At 41.2% G+C, this 16,306-nt stretch overlaps 1 protein-coding gene and 1 long non-coding RNA gene across 2 annotated transcripts in view; one reads left to right on the plus strand and one right to left on the minus strand.

Annotated features, from left to right (window-relative positions):
• SULT1C3 (sulfotransferase family 1C member 3) overlaps positions 1 to 11,726 on the minus strand; it is a 49,713-nt gene extending 37,987 nt beyond the window's left edge. The window contains exon 1 of the mRNA XM_019826951.3: positions 11,589 to 11,726. The gene's annotated coding sequence lies outside the window, so the exon portion shown is untranslated. The remainder of the gene's footprint in view (positions 1 to 11,588) is intronic.
• Positions 10,862 to 16,043, plus strand: LOC123384404. Its single transcript, XR_006595445.1, has 3 exons — positions 10,862 to 10,984; positions 11,542 to 11,780; positions 15,820 to 16,043. It is a non-coding gene; the product is annotated as an uncharacterized LOC123384404 (long non-coding RNA).
• Positions 16,044 to 16,306: the final 263 nt, after the last annotated feature.

The raw sequence follows: 16,306 nt of genomic DNA on the forward strand, positions 1-16,306 counted from the left end.
GTATGACATTAGCTATAGGTTTTCTGTAATGCCCTTTATTAGTAAAATGAAGTTCCCTTCTATTCCTAGTTTGATGAGAGTTTTAGCATAAATGGATATAGAATTTTGTCAAATTATTATTCTGCATTTACTGAGACCATTACACAAATTTTTCTTTTTAAGTCTATAAAAATTGTGAACTACATTGTTTGATTTTCAAATGTTAAACCAACTTTGCATCCTTGGGATAAACCCTACTTGGTCATGACATATTACCATTTTTGTCAATTGTTGGGTTGGATTTGGTAGAATTTTTGGATCCATGTTTGCAAGGAATATTGGTGTGTAGACTGTAGTTGTTATTCTTTAATTGAAATGTCTTCATCTGGTTTTGGTGTTAGGTTAATGCTTGCCTTTGACTATTTATGCCTTTAAATTGTGTGTTTAGATCATTTTCATTTGCTGTGATTATTGATATGGTTGAGTTTAAATGTACCACTTTTCTATGTGTTTTCTATTTGTCTCATCTGTTCTTTGCGGTTTTTCTTGTCTTACCCTCTTTTGGATTAATTAGAATACTTTTTATAATTTTATTTTATCTTCTTTATCTGCTTATTAGTGATATATAGTTGTTTTTGTTTTTAAATGATTGCTCTGGAGTTCACAGTATACATGTTTTAATTCATCACATTCTACCCTATGTAACATTATACTAATTCATATATAGTATAAAGATGGTAATAGCACATACTTCCTTTTGTTTCCACTCAGCCTTTGTGCTTGGTTGCCATTCATATTTACCTCCACGTACATTATAGACTCTACAATACCTTGTTGTTATCTTTTGCTTTCAACAGACATCTTTATTTTAAATATTTTTTAAATTATGAGAAATGCCTTTTATATTTACCCACATATTTACCATTTCTAGTGCTCCTCATTCTTTGTATAGACCTACATTTCTGACCGGTTATCGTTTACCAGAAGAACTTCCTTTTCTGTTTCTCCATTTCTTCGACTGGTCTCCTGGTAATTCTCTCAGCTTTTCTATGTCAACAAGTGTTTTTATTTTGACTTCATTTTTGGAAGCTTTTTGCTGGGTCTGGAATTGTAGGTGCACGTTTTTGTCTTTCAGTACTTTCAGGATGTTGTTCCATATACTCTGGCTCATCTCTGTTTCTCTGTACTGAATCTTGTTTCTTGGATGGCTCTTAATATGTTCTTTTTGTTTCTGGCCCTCAACAATTTCATTTTATTGTGCATTCATGTGTTTTATCTCATGTTTCTTTTGCTTGAGATTTATTTGGGCTTCTTGGATCTGTGAGTTTATACTTTTCATCCAATTATGAAAATTTTGGTCATTACTTCAAGTTTATTCCATTCCTCATCTTTCTCCTCCCATTTTGAGACTCACACTACACATTTGTTAGACTGCACAATGTCCCACAGTTTTTTAATTTTTATTTTTAAATGTTTATTTATTTTTGAAGGAGAGACAGAGTGTGAGTGGGGGAAGGGCAGAGAGGTAGGGAGACACAGAAGCTGAAAAAGGCTCCAGTCTCTGTGCTGTCAGCACAGAGCCTGATGCGGGGCTTGAACTCATGAGCTGTGAGATCATGACCTGAGCCGAAGTCATATGCTTAACCGACTGAGCCACTCAGGCACCCCCACAATGTCCCATAGTTTAATGATGCTTCATTATATTTTTCCCCTAATCTTCTGTGTTTCATTTTGAATAATTTCTATTTTGTTACACCTCCAAGTTTACTAATCTTTTCTTTAGCACTGTCCAGTCTGTTGCTTATCCTGTTCATAGTGTTGTCCATATTTGATGTTGTTTCTTTTTTTCATCTCTGAAAGTTTAATTGGGTCTTTTATATATCTTACATATCTCTGCCACCATGATCACACTTTACTCTACCTTTTTGAAGGTATGGAGTATTTTTAAAATAGCTGTTTTATTTTATTTCTTTTTGGGGGGAGGATATTTTTTAAAAATTTATTTTATGTAACCAAAACAATTCATTCATTTCTCATAACACTTTCTCCTCACCTCTCCTCACCTCTGACAACCACCAATCTGTTTTCTGTACCTATGAGCTTACTTTAAAAAATACATGTATATTTTTTTCTGGATTTCACATAGAAGAGAGATCATACAGTATTTGTCTTTCTCTGTCAGATTTATTTCAGCTAGAATAATGCCTTTGAGGTCCATCCATATGGTCGCAAATGGCAATATTTCATTATTTTTTTAAGTAATCTCTACACCCAATGTGGGGCTTGAACTCCTAACCTCGTGATCAAGAGTCACATGCTCTACCAACTGAGCCAGACAGTGCCCCTTATTCTCTTTTTGTTTATGTTTTGTTTTTAATGTTTATTATTTTTGACACAGAGGGAGAGAGAGAGACAACACATATGTGTGGGCACATGTGTGTGAGAGGGGGAAGGGCAGAGAGGGGGGACATAGGATCTGAAGCAGGCTCCACACTGACAGCAGTGAGCCTGATGTGGGACTCGAACTCATGAACCATTAGATCTTGACCTGAGCCAAAGTCAGACGTTAAACCTACTGAGCTGCCCAGGCACCCCCCCCTTTTTTAATGGCTGAATAATATTCCATTGTATATGTACACCACAAATCCCTTGTCAATTTATTCATTGAGGAACACTTAGGTTGTTTCCATATCTTGGCTATTGTAAATAATGCTGCAGTGAACATGGGGGTGCATGCATTTTTTTAATTAGTGTTTTCATGTTCTTCATTAAATACACAAAAGTAGAATTGTTGGATCATATAGTAGATGGATTTTTAATATTGTGAGAAATTTCCATACTGTTTTCATAATGGCTGCACCAATTTACCTTCCCATCAACAGTGCACAATCCTCACCATCACTTGCTATTTGGTGTCATTAAACAGGTGGGCCTCCTTCACTTTAAGTCTGGGAGTGGTCAGCTGCCTCTGTGTTGAGCCCTGGGGTGGGGGAGTCTGAGCACATGAGCCCCTTAAGAGCTGTTTCTCAGTTTGCTATATACAGTCTTATGGGTCTTGGGACATGAGCTTCCTTGGTTTTCAAAGTTAGATGTTTTAGAGACCCATTTCTCAGGTGTATGCCTTAAAAGTTGGGGTGCTCAATGTGGGCTCTTCAGGGAGAAACTGTGGGTTTTGATTTTCCTCCCAGCTGTGAGTTGCAGCACCAAAGGTAGGATTTTTGGTGAGATTTTGTCCCAGTCTCTCTACCTACTTCAATGTGGTCCTCCCATTTGCCCAATCCATAGCTGTTGCTCAGTCAGCCTTTAGGTTTTTTATTCAGGAAATTGTTCCATATGTGGCTATAGACTTAGTGAGTTTGTGAGAGGAGCTTGAGTTCAGGATCTTCCTACATCGTAATCTTGAACTGGAATTCAGTCTTTGGTGGGAAATATCCATGATGGGGAAGCTAGGCATACATTGGGAGGGGATATACGAAGAATCTCTATACCATCCTCTCGATTTTTCTGTGAACCTAAAATCACTTTAGAAAATAAATTCTTATAAAAAATTAAAATGAGTTTTCCATTCTTCCTTGTGATATATCTATTAATGTTTCATATAACAATATTTTGTCTCCACCCGGAATATTCAAGTAAACTTGATGCTTCAGAGATATGTAGTCTATTTCATGCACATCCAGAGCCACTACACATATTTTCTTTAGCATTTGTAGATTCGTAGATGCTATTTAAAAACAAAATTAACAGGTTACCAGTCTGGCAGGATGGCTTTAATAGGGCCATGGAGACATAGTCATAACTTTAAGAAGTGATTCTAATTGTAGAAAATCCTGACAGGCCAGTGAAACCAACTTTGGCAGGTGTTGCCCGCCATACCTGTTGGTGCTACCTCTTCTTCCTAAATGGGATGTATGTTTTGCCTGAGTTCTTTTAGAAATTGTTCTAGGTTTGGGTAGAAGTATGAGATATTTAAAAAATGGCATTTTTTCCAAATGTAGAGAAATATGATTCTACCAGTGATTCCAAAGACAGCTTCAAGGAAGAGAGAATCTGGTCCCTGATGGAAATCCCTTTTCATCTACTATCATCTTCCTCTCCACCATGCCTGTGCTGTACCCATACTGGACTTATTTCCATTTTCTGAACCAGTCACAGTTAAGATTACTACCATTTCAGCACATACAAATGACCATACCAGAGGCTGTACTTAACCACAAGGTGGATGCCTCTCCCCTAATAATGGTCACCAACCGTTTGGGGCTTTCAACTTTTGACTCTACCAACAACTCTACAGGCTCCACTTTCCATCATAAAACCAAAGCTCCCACCCCCACGCCCCCGTCATTCTCTAGGTCTCACCTCCACCATTTTGGCCTTTCTTAGTTACCTCTCCCTCACTACTTACTCTTCCCATGTCTCTTCAGGTCGGGGGGGAGCTGCTGCCACACTGGTCTGGGCCCACTGTAGGGCAGTTGACAGCCCTTGCAAAATGCATTGTTCTGAATTGCAAACTATACTCTCAAGCCAAACACTGGAAATTTTCAGGTCATGCTTCAGTTCAGGGAGGGGACTGCCTTTTCAGCCACTGGCAGTCTGATTTCATAGGACCACTTCCTCTGTTAGTGGGCACTACCCACTTCACTATTACCTGTGTGGATACTTTTACCAGCCTACTGCTTGCTACACCCACAAGGAACATTTTCATAGAGCAGATAATATTTCTTTTCTAAGTATGTCCTGCCCCCATTCAGCCCTCTTGATACCACTGACTCAGTTCAAGGATCTCATTTTACTGCCCTGGGCCCTACTTCAGGACATCCAATGGAAATTTCACATTCCATACCACCACAGTCCTCTGGCATTATTGAATGTCACAGTGGTCTTTTAAAGTCTTTGCTCCTTAAGTGACAGGGCAACATACGGACTCCTAAATGAACTTCGTTGCTGCAGGGACACTTTAAACTCTTGGCCATATGGCCACCACTCTCCTCACACCAATGGGCTTGTCTGGCCCTGCTGCCTGATTCTTATCACACGAATCTAATGCCTTCACCTTATGGGAGATATTATTTACATGTTTTCCGACATTTTTGAGTCCCCTTCCCGATTTCAAACGTCAAACATCTTGCTTTCCGATATTCACTGGTGACCCAATGGGGGACAGGTGGTTAGTGATGATCCCCTGGTTGTAGGTAGTCCTGGCCCATTAGAAAAACAAAGACCCCCTCTACTGCTGCTGGGCCACACTTACCCACTTGATATGCAAATTCCAGCTGAAATTCCGAAGTTTAGTGGCTTCAGTGGATAGCTCATTTTTCCTAACCACACCTCCCCACACGAAGTGAGACCCTAAAAGCCGATAAGGAGCTCAGGATGCCTGACACCAGAAATGTTAGATGATCGTGTGTTGTGACAGTCACAACACTTTGTCCTATCCCACTTTGGGATACCAGCAAGCAGCTGACCCACAATGGTCCCATAGTAAATCACTACGAGGAGCAGTCAGTGCACAGGCATGAAATTATAGCATACGGATGTTTGCTGCTGCTGGTCTTACTCTGTGCCTTGTGTGCCATGCCATCTGGGTCATGGGGCTTCGCCTGGATCCCAGAGAGGCAACACTAGAGAGTTGCTGAAACTGCCTGGCCACTCGCCTGCAATTGCACCCAGAGTCAGGGGAAGGCTAGTGTTGGAAGTCAGTTCTGGAGGGGCTACACCTGAAAGGACGCCACATGTGGATACTAGCCGGCAATTCAAGCCCTCTCTCTTAAATGGGACCAATGGCACAAATGCTTAAAGGCCACCAGCCCTGCCCAAATGATCACCAGCATCCTCACCTCTTGGAACAGGCCATTACACTTCCCTAATTTCAATGCTAATTGACTGATAGGTGTATGCAGTTCACACCAATCTCTGGCAAGACAAGGCCAAACATCAAACTGCCAAGCGCATATCACTAAATTTTCTTAAAACCACGGCTATACGTGTGCCTCCAGCTGTTCTGTTCAATGATGGAGACTCATGCCTTGGAGGAGAGCACCACCCAATCATTTGTGAGGTGCATCTCTGAGGACCCCCAAAATTTATTGAGAATTTGTGATAAATTCTCCTGGCAGGGCAAGCAAACCTTAATCAGGGCGTTTTAAATCCATGAGACCCTGTTAGACCTCTTGGCCCCTCAGTCCCCCTCCTAAGTGGCTCCCTGGGAGAGCCACTCTACTATAGCATGGCTCCCTTTGACTGTGGCTATGCTGGAGATGGCAATGCCCATGTCCACAATGGCATGAAATCTGAGACATGACCATACCAACAGTATGGGACTTGAGGATTCTGGACATGATAGAACCCTAGCCCATGACACCCCAGGGCACAGCCTCATCCTGAATGCTATCTCTGTGACCTTCTCCTGTAGCAGAGATTACATCCAGGAACACATGGCAGTTGATGATGGTGAATACTCCTCGGGACTTGGTTGTGAACTGAACAGAATTTATTTATCAGAATCCCCTGCTGTTGATCCCCATTTGGCATAGTTAGCTATGTTTATCCCAGGCCCCCTTGCTTGCTACTTGACTGTGAGGCAGGCTGCTCTCTGCTGTGCCTTTAAGCTTTGGGAAGCCAAGGTATGTGTCCAGTCTTACCACTTTGTGGGGCCCTTTTAACACATCACTCAATTGCTTGCTGTCATCACACCTGTTAGATTGGTCCATATCATGCATCCTACTAGGAGTTAGTGATTTTAATTTCTGTTGAGAGGACCCTTCCCTGGCTAGAGGTGCACCTGGCATAGCACTCCCCACTTCAAGAACAAAGCCGCAGGGTCACCTTCCCACACCACCCTTCCCCATAGTCACTGCTCAGGGCTCCATAATCTCCCTGTTAAGCCCTCTAATAGTCTTGTTTGTTAGTGCATTTCTTAGTGATTTCTTAATGCAGATGGTTTTAGATAACCATGTGGCTTTAGATTACTTATTGGCCCAGCAAGGAGGTGTATGTCCTATAAAGGCCACCCCCTGATGCATATGTATTAATAATTCTGGACAAGTTCAGACAGCCCAACAGGTACAACTATCTTATCCAAGGGCTTTGATTTATTTTCTTGGCTGGACTGCAACAAATGAGGGGGAAGATTTGACAGGATTTCGAACTGTTGTTTGTTGAATTATATTGTTTGGCATTTATGCTTTGCTCATATGTTTCACGTGCTGGGTGACCAATCCATGTCAGCAGCTTTCATTATCTCTGCTGTCTGGACAGTGCCCATGAGTTTCCCTAAAGACTAAAGTCTAGGCATTGAGGGGTCACTTGTGATGTGAAAACAGCTATTTTGAGTTGCTGCCCAGGGATTTCACAGTATGACAACTTGCTCACACCCAGGGTCTGAAATTCATTTTAGGATGCCCACCATAAGTTCCTGCTTGACTTTTACCAGGGCACCTTCTAAAATAACCACTTAGGGTTAGGCCCACGAAAAGTCAGTGACGACCATCCTGATCACCTTGTAAGAGATGCTTGCTACCCCGCTCTTGATCTCCTGCCTGCTGGTGACCTGGGACTGAAGACAGCCCTTCCCTGGGCTCATTGCATCACCTCCCTTCTGGGATCTCTAAATAATAAATCTTGTGGCTGTACTTCGTTTATGTGGGTATACTGAAATTGCATCTTCAATCAAAATGACTCCAGGGTTTTCATGGCCCCAGACTGGGAGGTCAGATGTTGAGAGAGCTACCTGTTGCCCCTGAGCTCGTGCCTCATCATTCAGCAGGTCAGTCCTGCATATTCATACTTCAGCACATTTGCTCTGGCTTCTCAGCACAATTTATGGTCAGGAACACTTGAAATGTGGAACTTCTTTAGTTCTATTTTGAAGGTAGGATCCTCCAGACAACATTTTTGTTTGCTCTGCTGGGCTCTGTGACTGCTTTTAAAGCATTTCAGCTGATCTTCTTTGTGGATGAATACAGCTAATAAATGTAAAAGGAGTGGTAGATATAAAAACAGCACCAGTGGATGCTAACCACCATTAGATACAGTGTTGAGAGAAATAGGATATTCATACAAAGTATCCACTCACAGCAGATTATAGAGGAGAAAACGTACTTTCTAATGAAGAGATGGGGAGGTGATGACCTCCACCAAGTGTAAATTAGCATTCCTGATAGCAGAATGACCTGGATTGTGTGCCAGCTGCGATGCAGCCAGATATCAGAGGCATCACCTGGGGCATTTTCTAGTAACAAAGTCTAACCTGAATTTCATCATCAAGAATTGGATGCAACCAGAATGTGGACTGTTCTGTGAAATAACTGGCTTGAATTTTTCAAAAGAATCAATATCAGGGAAATAGACAACAAAAGAGAACAAAATGGTTTGGGCCAGGGGTACTGATTCAGATTTATAAGAGACAAAAGAGACATAACAAAAGGCAACGCAAGGATGTTTACTGAGTTCTTAACAGGAAAAAAAGCAGCTTTACAGGACATTATTGGGCAAGTTGGGGAAGTCTGAACATAGATTGCCTGCCTAGTGGTGTTCTAATAAGAGAAGAGAATGTCCTTACTTTTAGGAAATACCAACTGCAGTATGTAGGAGGTGAAGTGTCACAGTGACCTCAATTTACATTCTGATGTTCCTTTAAAATATTATACATTTATTTGTAAATAGAGGGAAAGGGTGGGGAATAGGTGCAGCAAAATCTTATTCCTTGTTGAATCTAGGAGAATGTTTATAGGTGTTCTTCACACTATTTAAACAAAAATTCATGTAGGGGCACCTGGGTTGTTCAGTTGGTTGAGCATACGACCCTTGATTTTGGCTCAGGTTGTGATCTCAAGGTTGGTGGGTTCCAGCCTCACATGGGTTCCAGTACCACATCAAATACAAGATATATTTGAAAAATATTTTGTCTAGTTTTTTAAAAGGACGTTCTATAACTATCGGCTTGTTCAGGGTATTTGCTTCTCTAAACATACAATTCTGTCTCTGGCTATGCGTAATATAAACTTTAAAATATTGATGGCTTCATAGTCATATTACCTAAAGTTCTAAGAAGTCTTCATATGCTGTTTGCCCTTTCTGCTGGTTCTTTATAAATGAGGTTTTAATTTTGGAGTTGTGAGTTTGTTTTCTGTGGGGACACATGTCAGAGTCCTATGTGGTCTGGTTGCGGGCTTGTCTGTCTGAGGTTTGGATGTGCCCCTGTGAGGTGGACCAGAGCTATTTCTAATTTGTGACTTATTTTTATGTTAATTTATTGTTTTGGGGTTGCTGGGCCCAGTGGGTTGTAGAATTTGATCTGTAGCACAGACTCAAGCTTACAAATCTGTAGGGGACACTTTTTTCCATCCATAACCCACGAAAACATAGTCAAGCTTCCTCACTGTCTCCTGGTACAGAGAGACAAGTTTTCTTCAGAACACTTTTTTTTCAGAATATTTTAAAGAATCCAAGTTCACGACAGGGCTGTTTATCTTCAGTTCCCTCAGGTCCCCGCTTCTGACCTTCACAGGCGAGGAGGTGGGCATTTTCCCCACCACACCCAGCAGTGGTCGGTGCCCTGCTACACCAAGCCTTTTTTCCCCTGGGTACCTTTAAATGTCCTTTTTTTCTTCCTCCATGCTCAGCTTCACATTTAGGTGGATGGGGAAGCAAGATACATCCCTGGCCCAAAAGTATGCTTGTTGTATGTAATAGAATTTCTTTGCATTGTCAGGATTTTCAAGCAATTTTGTTTGTTTTGTTATTGGAACCAGTTCATTAATCTATTATTTTTGGCTTAAGGGAAGAAACTATTATTCTGTACACCAGCAGAAAGGACTCCCCTGGGTTTTAAACTTTTAAAACTTCTTACATTGATTGAAAAATTAAATAACATTTATTTAAAAACCAAATTCTTTCTTAAAAGATCATCTAAACATAATAAGTTTGGTGAAAACAATTTCCATGACACAGGAAAATAGTGGTGCCCTGGAAATCTATAAACAAACTAGTTTCAGCTTCTTGATCTCAGGAACCACATTCCATTTATCTCAGGGCCTCCACAGTGCTGGTTTGATAACTGGCACAGAGTGGGATCCTGATTTTTGTTATTGTCATTAACTGACTTTAAATGTGCTTATCTACCCATCAAATAGGAAGACACATCTTTTTCTTTCTGAATCACAGCTTGCCTTCTGTGCGACCTTAACCCCAACAGCATATCGTCATTGCTACTACTTACAGACAAAGCCCCAGCCTGTGTATTTTGTTGTGGGAAAATGGAATTGGCACGTGGTCAGCTCTCCTGTGCACTGTGAAGGTGGGAGTTTCCTCCTGATTTCAAGCCCTCTGGGTCCAACCTCAATCACAGCTAAGCCAGTGGAGGCATGCATGAGATAGGACTTGCCCAGGACACTAGCCCATGAGTGCCCCCCTGCAGGCCCCTAGTTCCAGTCCCCTGTCTTGGTGGAATGTGAATGTGTCCCTTTGGGCCAGGGATGTATCTTGCTTCCCCATCCACCTATTTACTGCATTCTGACACAACTTTGTTGGGCTCCAAGGCAAGGTGAAGGGCCCAGGAGCCCACACTGCCCTATAGAGCAGCTTTCAGGAGGTTACTGGGGGTAGTAGTTAACACTACTAGTGCCCACCTGAGGGGAGAACTTCAGCTCTGGAATGTCACAGAATTGACCTGATGCAGTTCACTCACTTGATCATGCTGGCCACACAGGGACTGTCTCCACCACCCAAGTTCTGGCATCTCGGGAAGGGGTGGGGGTTTCAGTAACGGGAGTTACTCGGGAAGGGGGTGGGGGTTTCAGAGAACCTCTGAGCCTCACTTATGCAAGATGTGGGTTATGCAAGATGCTCTGCACTACCTCAGGCTCCTGTTTCTCCTGTGGCTTTGGAGTGTCACAACTCAATGTCACAGCTCCCTGGCCTGAGGCTCCAGAGAGCCTGCGCATTGTCCTTCAACTCCCAGAACTAAATGTCTATGGTTGCCTAGCCTGAACCTTTTCTGGAGATAGTAAGTTAGGAGGAGAGAATTCTTTCTGTAGCCACAGAAAGGCAAAGAAGGCCTATGGTCATCCCTGTAGGCTGCTTGCCTGGGCTCCTGAATCTGCTGCCACTGTGCCCTTCAACTTTTTCAAAACAACGTCCATTGAACAGGCAGGGAATTCTGGCTCAGTCATGACACCCTTGGCAGAGAACCTGAGACCTAAGTGTCTTGGTTCATCTGAACCCTGTTTTAGGATGGTCTCTGTTATTTGACAGACACAGATTGGGAGCCTTACTCTGTGGAGGTAGACCAGCAGTATCTCCCACCTGCAGGGAGGGGAAAGACCTGGCAATAGTGTGCTCAGAGAGAATTTAAGTTAATTTTGAGGAAAGAGTTAAACTTTTAATCCAGTAAGGCCACCACAGGAACAATGGACAGAGGCCTTGGGAAATTTGGGACTAGGGGCAGAAAAGTATCTTTTTTCTCCTTCAGATCTTTGAAAAACAGATTTCTCCTTTATGAGCTGTAGAAAGTAATCGGCTTTCATTCCATCTTCCTGACCTTGCTTTATATTCTCCTTGAAGGAAACTAATCTGGTGATTCCATATAAGGACTTTTGGGTAATACTCACAAGATTCCAGGCAAGTGGTTTTATGAGACCTTGATCGTTGCTTTCTATTTGTTGACACTCGATGACTCTGCTTATTTTAGGCTTTTCTTGCAGGATTCTTTGTGATTCTGAAGCCTCAGATGTGTGCCACAAACAAGGACAGGATGTACACTGATCCTGTCCCTCGGTTCCCTTGATATAGGACCCGCTAAGGTAAGTCGAGCATCAGGCTACATCTAAGTGCTTAACAATGGAAAGAGGAGGTGAAAGAAGTAGCCAATGAAAGCCCTGGTCATTATCTCCAGCAGATCTCACTGACAACACAGACAGACCTTTGGTTCCAAACTGTTTGCTATATGGCTGTCTATTTTCTGGCACTGGTAAACTATTTTGGAATTACAAATTTGGAATTACAAGGAAGAGTAATTCTATGGCATGTGCAGCATCACTTTCCCTGTATATCTGTAGTGTGTGCTAATAATTGATCAGGAAACTCTTTCCAATGAACCGAAATGTGTTCTCAGAATCCTTCTTAACATTTTTCAAAGAGTTCCAATTGATAATAGTTGGCTAAAAGATGAAACCTTTTGCCATTCCTGGTTTATGATGTTCATAATGCTCTGATAGAATATAAGTCAAAGGTTAAAAATGCAATGGATCTTTAAAATTTGTTTAGGATTCCATTTATTGGTAATTGCAAAGTAAACATTTTTTTGTTTTGTTTTGTTTGTTTAATTGAACTACCTGGGTGCCTTACACAATTCTATTATCATAAAATGTCCTTACACATGGTTATCTTGCACATTTTCAAAATCTGTTTGTTTTAATTTATTTCACAAAGTGATAGCTACATTTGCTTATGAGTTTATGCTACTCACAGTTTAGTATATGTGCTGCTGAAGCAAGCACTGCTACTCACAGTTTAAACTGCATTTTTCCTTTCTCTGATATTTTCAAGGCTTACATGTTAATATTTGCCCTCTTATGGAAATTACCATGCAAGGAAACCATGGACCCCCAAATGAATTAAGTCAAACAATAAGCAGCTAACACTTATTAAAGGCTCAAATATATTGGGCTCAATTTCTAAGTGCTTTACTTGTGTTACTATAATTTTAAAGTTCTTACCATAGCCATGCCAGAGAGATAGTATCATTTTTTTCCTATATTACAGATAAGGAATTTTGGGGAATCAAATAGCTATGTCCTGGGTTAGGAAACCATAGGGAACACATTGCAAAGCAGAACACTGCTTTCTGGCCTTGCTGAAAACAGCAGACCATGCTTTCCTTACCTAGTTAATGTATATCCAAGGGGCTCTCACCTCACTTTTCTATATGTGTTGGAATGTCACTTAGATCATGATGGATTTCTGTCTTTATTGTTTTCTATCAATGTCCCCTACCAACTACCTACATTACAAAATTGGGTAATTCCCCCTTGCAAAGCTTTTCCAGTGTTTTCCATGGGTTGAAACGGCAGTTTCTTCTTGGCCTTCTCAGCAAGGCCTCTCTCGAGGAGGAACATGGAAGCTTGTCTTCAGTCTCCAAGGACTCTCCCTTGGGATGCCTTTTTAACCCACTGGAAACAATTCAGACTGAAATTTGGGAAGGAAATGATCTCCTGTAACACTACATGACCTTATTAAACAGGGCAAATGGACAGAGGTACCCTAGGTCTAGGCCTTCATGGCTCTAAATCAGGACCTGGACCTATGGGCCTCTTGCAGAGTGTGTTTGGTCAGGAACAAGGCCAGTAAACTCCCTCCTGATATATTGGATAATAATTATCTAAATATGCCACCTCCTAATAGAACCCAGTTGCTGGAGGAAACACAGGCCATCCATAGTGAAGGGGATGCTGACTTTCTCCTACTGTTTTTTTTTTTTTAATGTTTACTTATTTTTGAGACAGAGAGCATGAATGGGGGAGGGGCAGAGAGAGAGGGAGACACAGAATCAGAAGCAGGCTCCAGGCTCTGAGCCATCAGCCCAGAGCCTGACGTGGGGCTCGAACTCATGAACCGTGAGATCATGACCTGAGCTGAAGTCGGACGCTCAACCGACTGAGCCACCCAGGTGCCCCTTCTGTTTTTAATAAAGGTGAGGGCCTGTCCCTCATTCATTTCCCAGGTTAATGGCTATGATAATTGGAGCCAACTGTGGTTAGTCTACCTCAGGATGGCAACTTTAAAGAATATTCCCAAGCAGCTGCTGAAACTCCCTTTGTTTCAGGAAATTCCCTGTCTTCTCTAGCCTGACATGGACTGCCTAATTCCACTAGTTGGTGGAAAACAAACAAAACAAAAACCTGGTGCCTGCTCCTCTGTCTGAGTTTACAAGGTTTAGAACCAGGAGTCCTCTTTCTCTGCCTTCTATTAGCACCTCACATCTTCTGCCTTCCCCTCCCCCTCCTCCTGTTTCTGTACCACCTGGGGTGCTCCCTGCATACTGGCTCCTCAGTGCCTCAGGCACCATATGTTCCTCCTCCTATCCTCAATGTCATGAAGCAAAGAGCACCCCCTTGGACCACCTACTTCAGATTCCCCCACTGGTGTCCCAGGTAAAAACTTACAATGGGAACAACAAATTATCTTTTAATGTGTTATTTTATTTTTGAGAGAAAGAGACAGAGTGTGAGTGGGGGAAGAGCAAAGAGAGAGAGGCACATAATCTGAAGCAGGCTTCAGGCTCTGAGCTGTCAGCACATAGCCCAACACAGGGCTCAAACTTGGGACTGATGAGATCATGACCTAGGCCGAAGTCAGATGCTTAACCAACTGAGCCACCCAGGTGCCCCTAACAAATTAACTTTTTAGTGGATACAGAATGTATTGGATGTTTAAGCTAATCTAAGTTTGTTGTTTGATACAGACCTGTTTATCAGCATTAAATAAAAAACTTTTTATTCTATCTTGGTTTGCTAAAGGCCAAATAATCTCATGTTATCTCTGTTATAATTTGTTAGCAAAAGGATGACTTAGAATAATAGTTAATTCTGTCTCAAATTTTTCATGGGTAATTGAGATAGCTTTCAAAGTCTTTGGTAACCTGAAACTTTAAAGTTTTATTTGCACCATAAATGGGATTGAATTCTTTGGATATCTAATAAGATAAAAAGCTAAGGCACTGATTAGTAGATGTAGGTTTGTGCTTATTGCAGAACAACCAAGTCTATTTGGGTCTGGTAAACATGCTTCATGTTTTTTTAAGATTTTACTATGGAAAACCTTCTTTGTGCTTACTTGATAAATTTACCATCTAAAAACTGTTGTAATGTTTCTCAATTGGTTACTAAGTTTTCATTGGAGGCTAAGGTTTCTAAGAGTTAAAATTCTGCTAAGTGTACTTAAGACTGATGGAAATAAGGAAAGCAACTGTGTATGTAGGAAAGTAGGAGGTATGTAAGAAAGATATAAGGAATGAAATACATTTTTTACTAAAGGTAAAAGAATGTAATTTTGTCCTAAATGAGACTGGTTGTTTGGAGAGAAATGACGTGGGGCAAAATCTGAATGCAAAGAAAGTTATAGAAGGTTCATGAAAGGAAATCTTTGAAAATAAATTTTATGTGTGGTCAGGATGGACCAAGGTTGGAATGAATGAATTTTAAAAGTACACTGGTATAAAATTGGAATTCTGCTTCCCCCTCTATTCAAATTACAAAGTTTTCTTGGACTGTGATCTGCTCTTAATAAGAAAATGTAAACAAGGTGTTTTCTTTTTTCCTTTTTTTGTCTGCCAGGAAAACCAAAGCTTATGTTTTGTAGTTTTTCAGGTCTTTGATGACTTATTTAAAACTTCTCAGTGTTGAAGGAGCTAAATTTTGCTAACAACTAAATGACCTTACTGGACAAGCTATTATAGAATGTACACATGCCAGTTTAAAAGAAATGCTTCACAAACAAAAAAGGGGAAACCCACATAATTCCTCCCCTTGGAATTCACTGCATAAAGCCTTATACACTCTAATTTTTTAGAATTGTGTTTTCCAAGGACTCACAGCTGCCAAACAGCATTTTAAACCATCTCCTGGCTCGACTCCATGAACCAAGGTTTTACTCAAAGACATACAAGGCAATAATTCTTGGAAAGAACCTTATGAACTGATAACACGGGGAAGGCAATATGCACATGTTCTTCTCCCATCAGGACCACACAGGGTGCCTGCCCATCTGATTATAACCATATTATGAGTTGGAAGGATCAGCCCTTCACCTCTCTTTCTCCAATGGTTAATTTATCCTTACAAGGACAATAGAGGAGACCATGCCTTCGAACGACCAAGGCAAATGATGTCACCTGGGAACAACTTAAGAAGCTTGATCAAAATGCCACTGAAGTCATGCACCATGTTGGAGCATCACCAACCCCAGAAAACAGGTTTTTAGCATATTTATCTGTGGTTTCTCAAAACTTGGCTAAGGTAATGTTTTTCTTAATGTTTCTCTTTATCCAGACCTCTATTGCTTTTTCATCATTTCATTGGGCTAATATCATAGACCCCCCCCTCTTTCTTTAAGTTGGTTACATTACTGGTTAGTTGTGGCTCTGCGTCCCACCACTAACCATTAATGATTCTTTTTGGACTGGAGACATCTGGCTTCCACCAAAAGGCCCTCTTACTGAATGGAGAGATTGCTTAAAGCTGAATACTTCTGTTCCTTTTGTGTCACCTTTCCCTCCTATTTGTGTAACCACTATGAACAATTCTGAATGTTTAAAAATCACAGCACAGAT

Source organism: Felis catus, chromosome A3 (genome assembly GCF_018350175.1).
Source record: "Felis catus isolate Fca126 chromosome A3, F.catus_Fca126_mat1.0, whole genome shotgun sequence".
Taxonomy (NCBI): Eukaryota; Metazoa; Chordata; class Mammalia; order Carnivora; family Felidae; genus Felis; species Felis catus.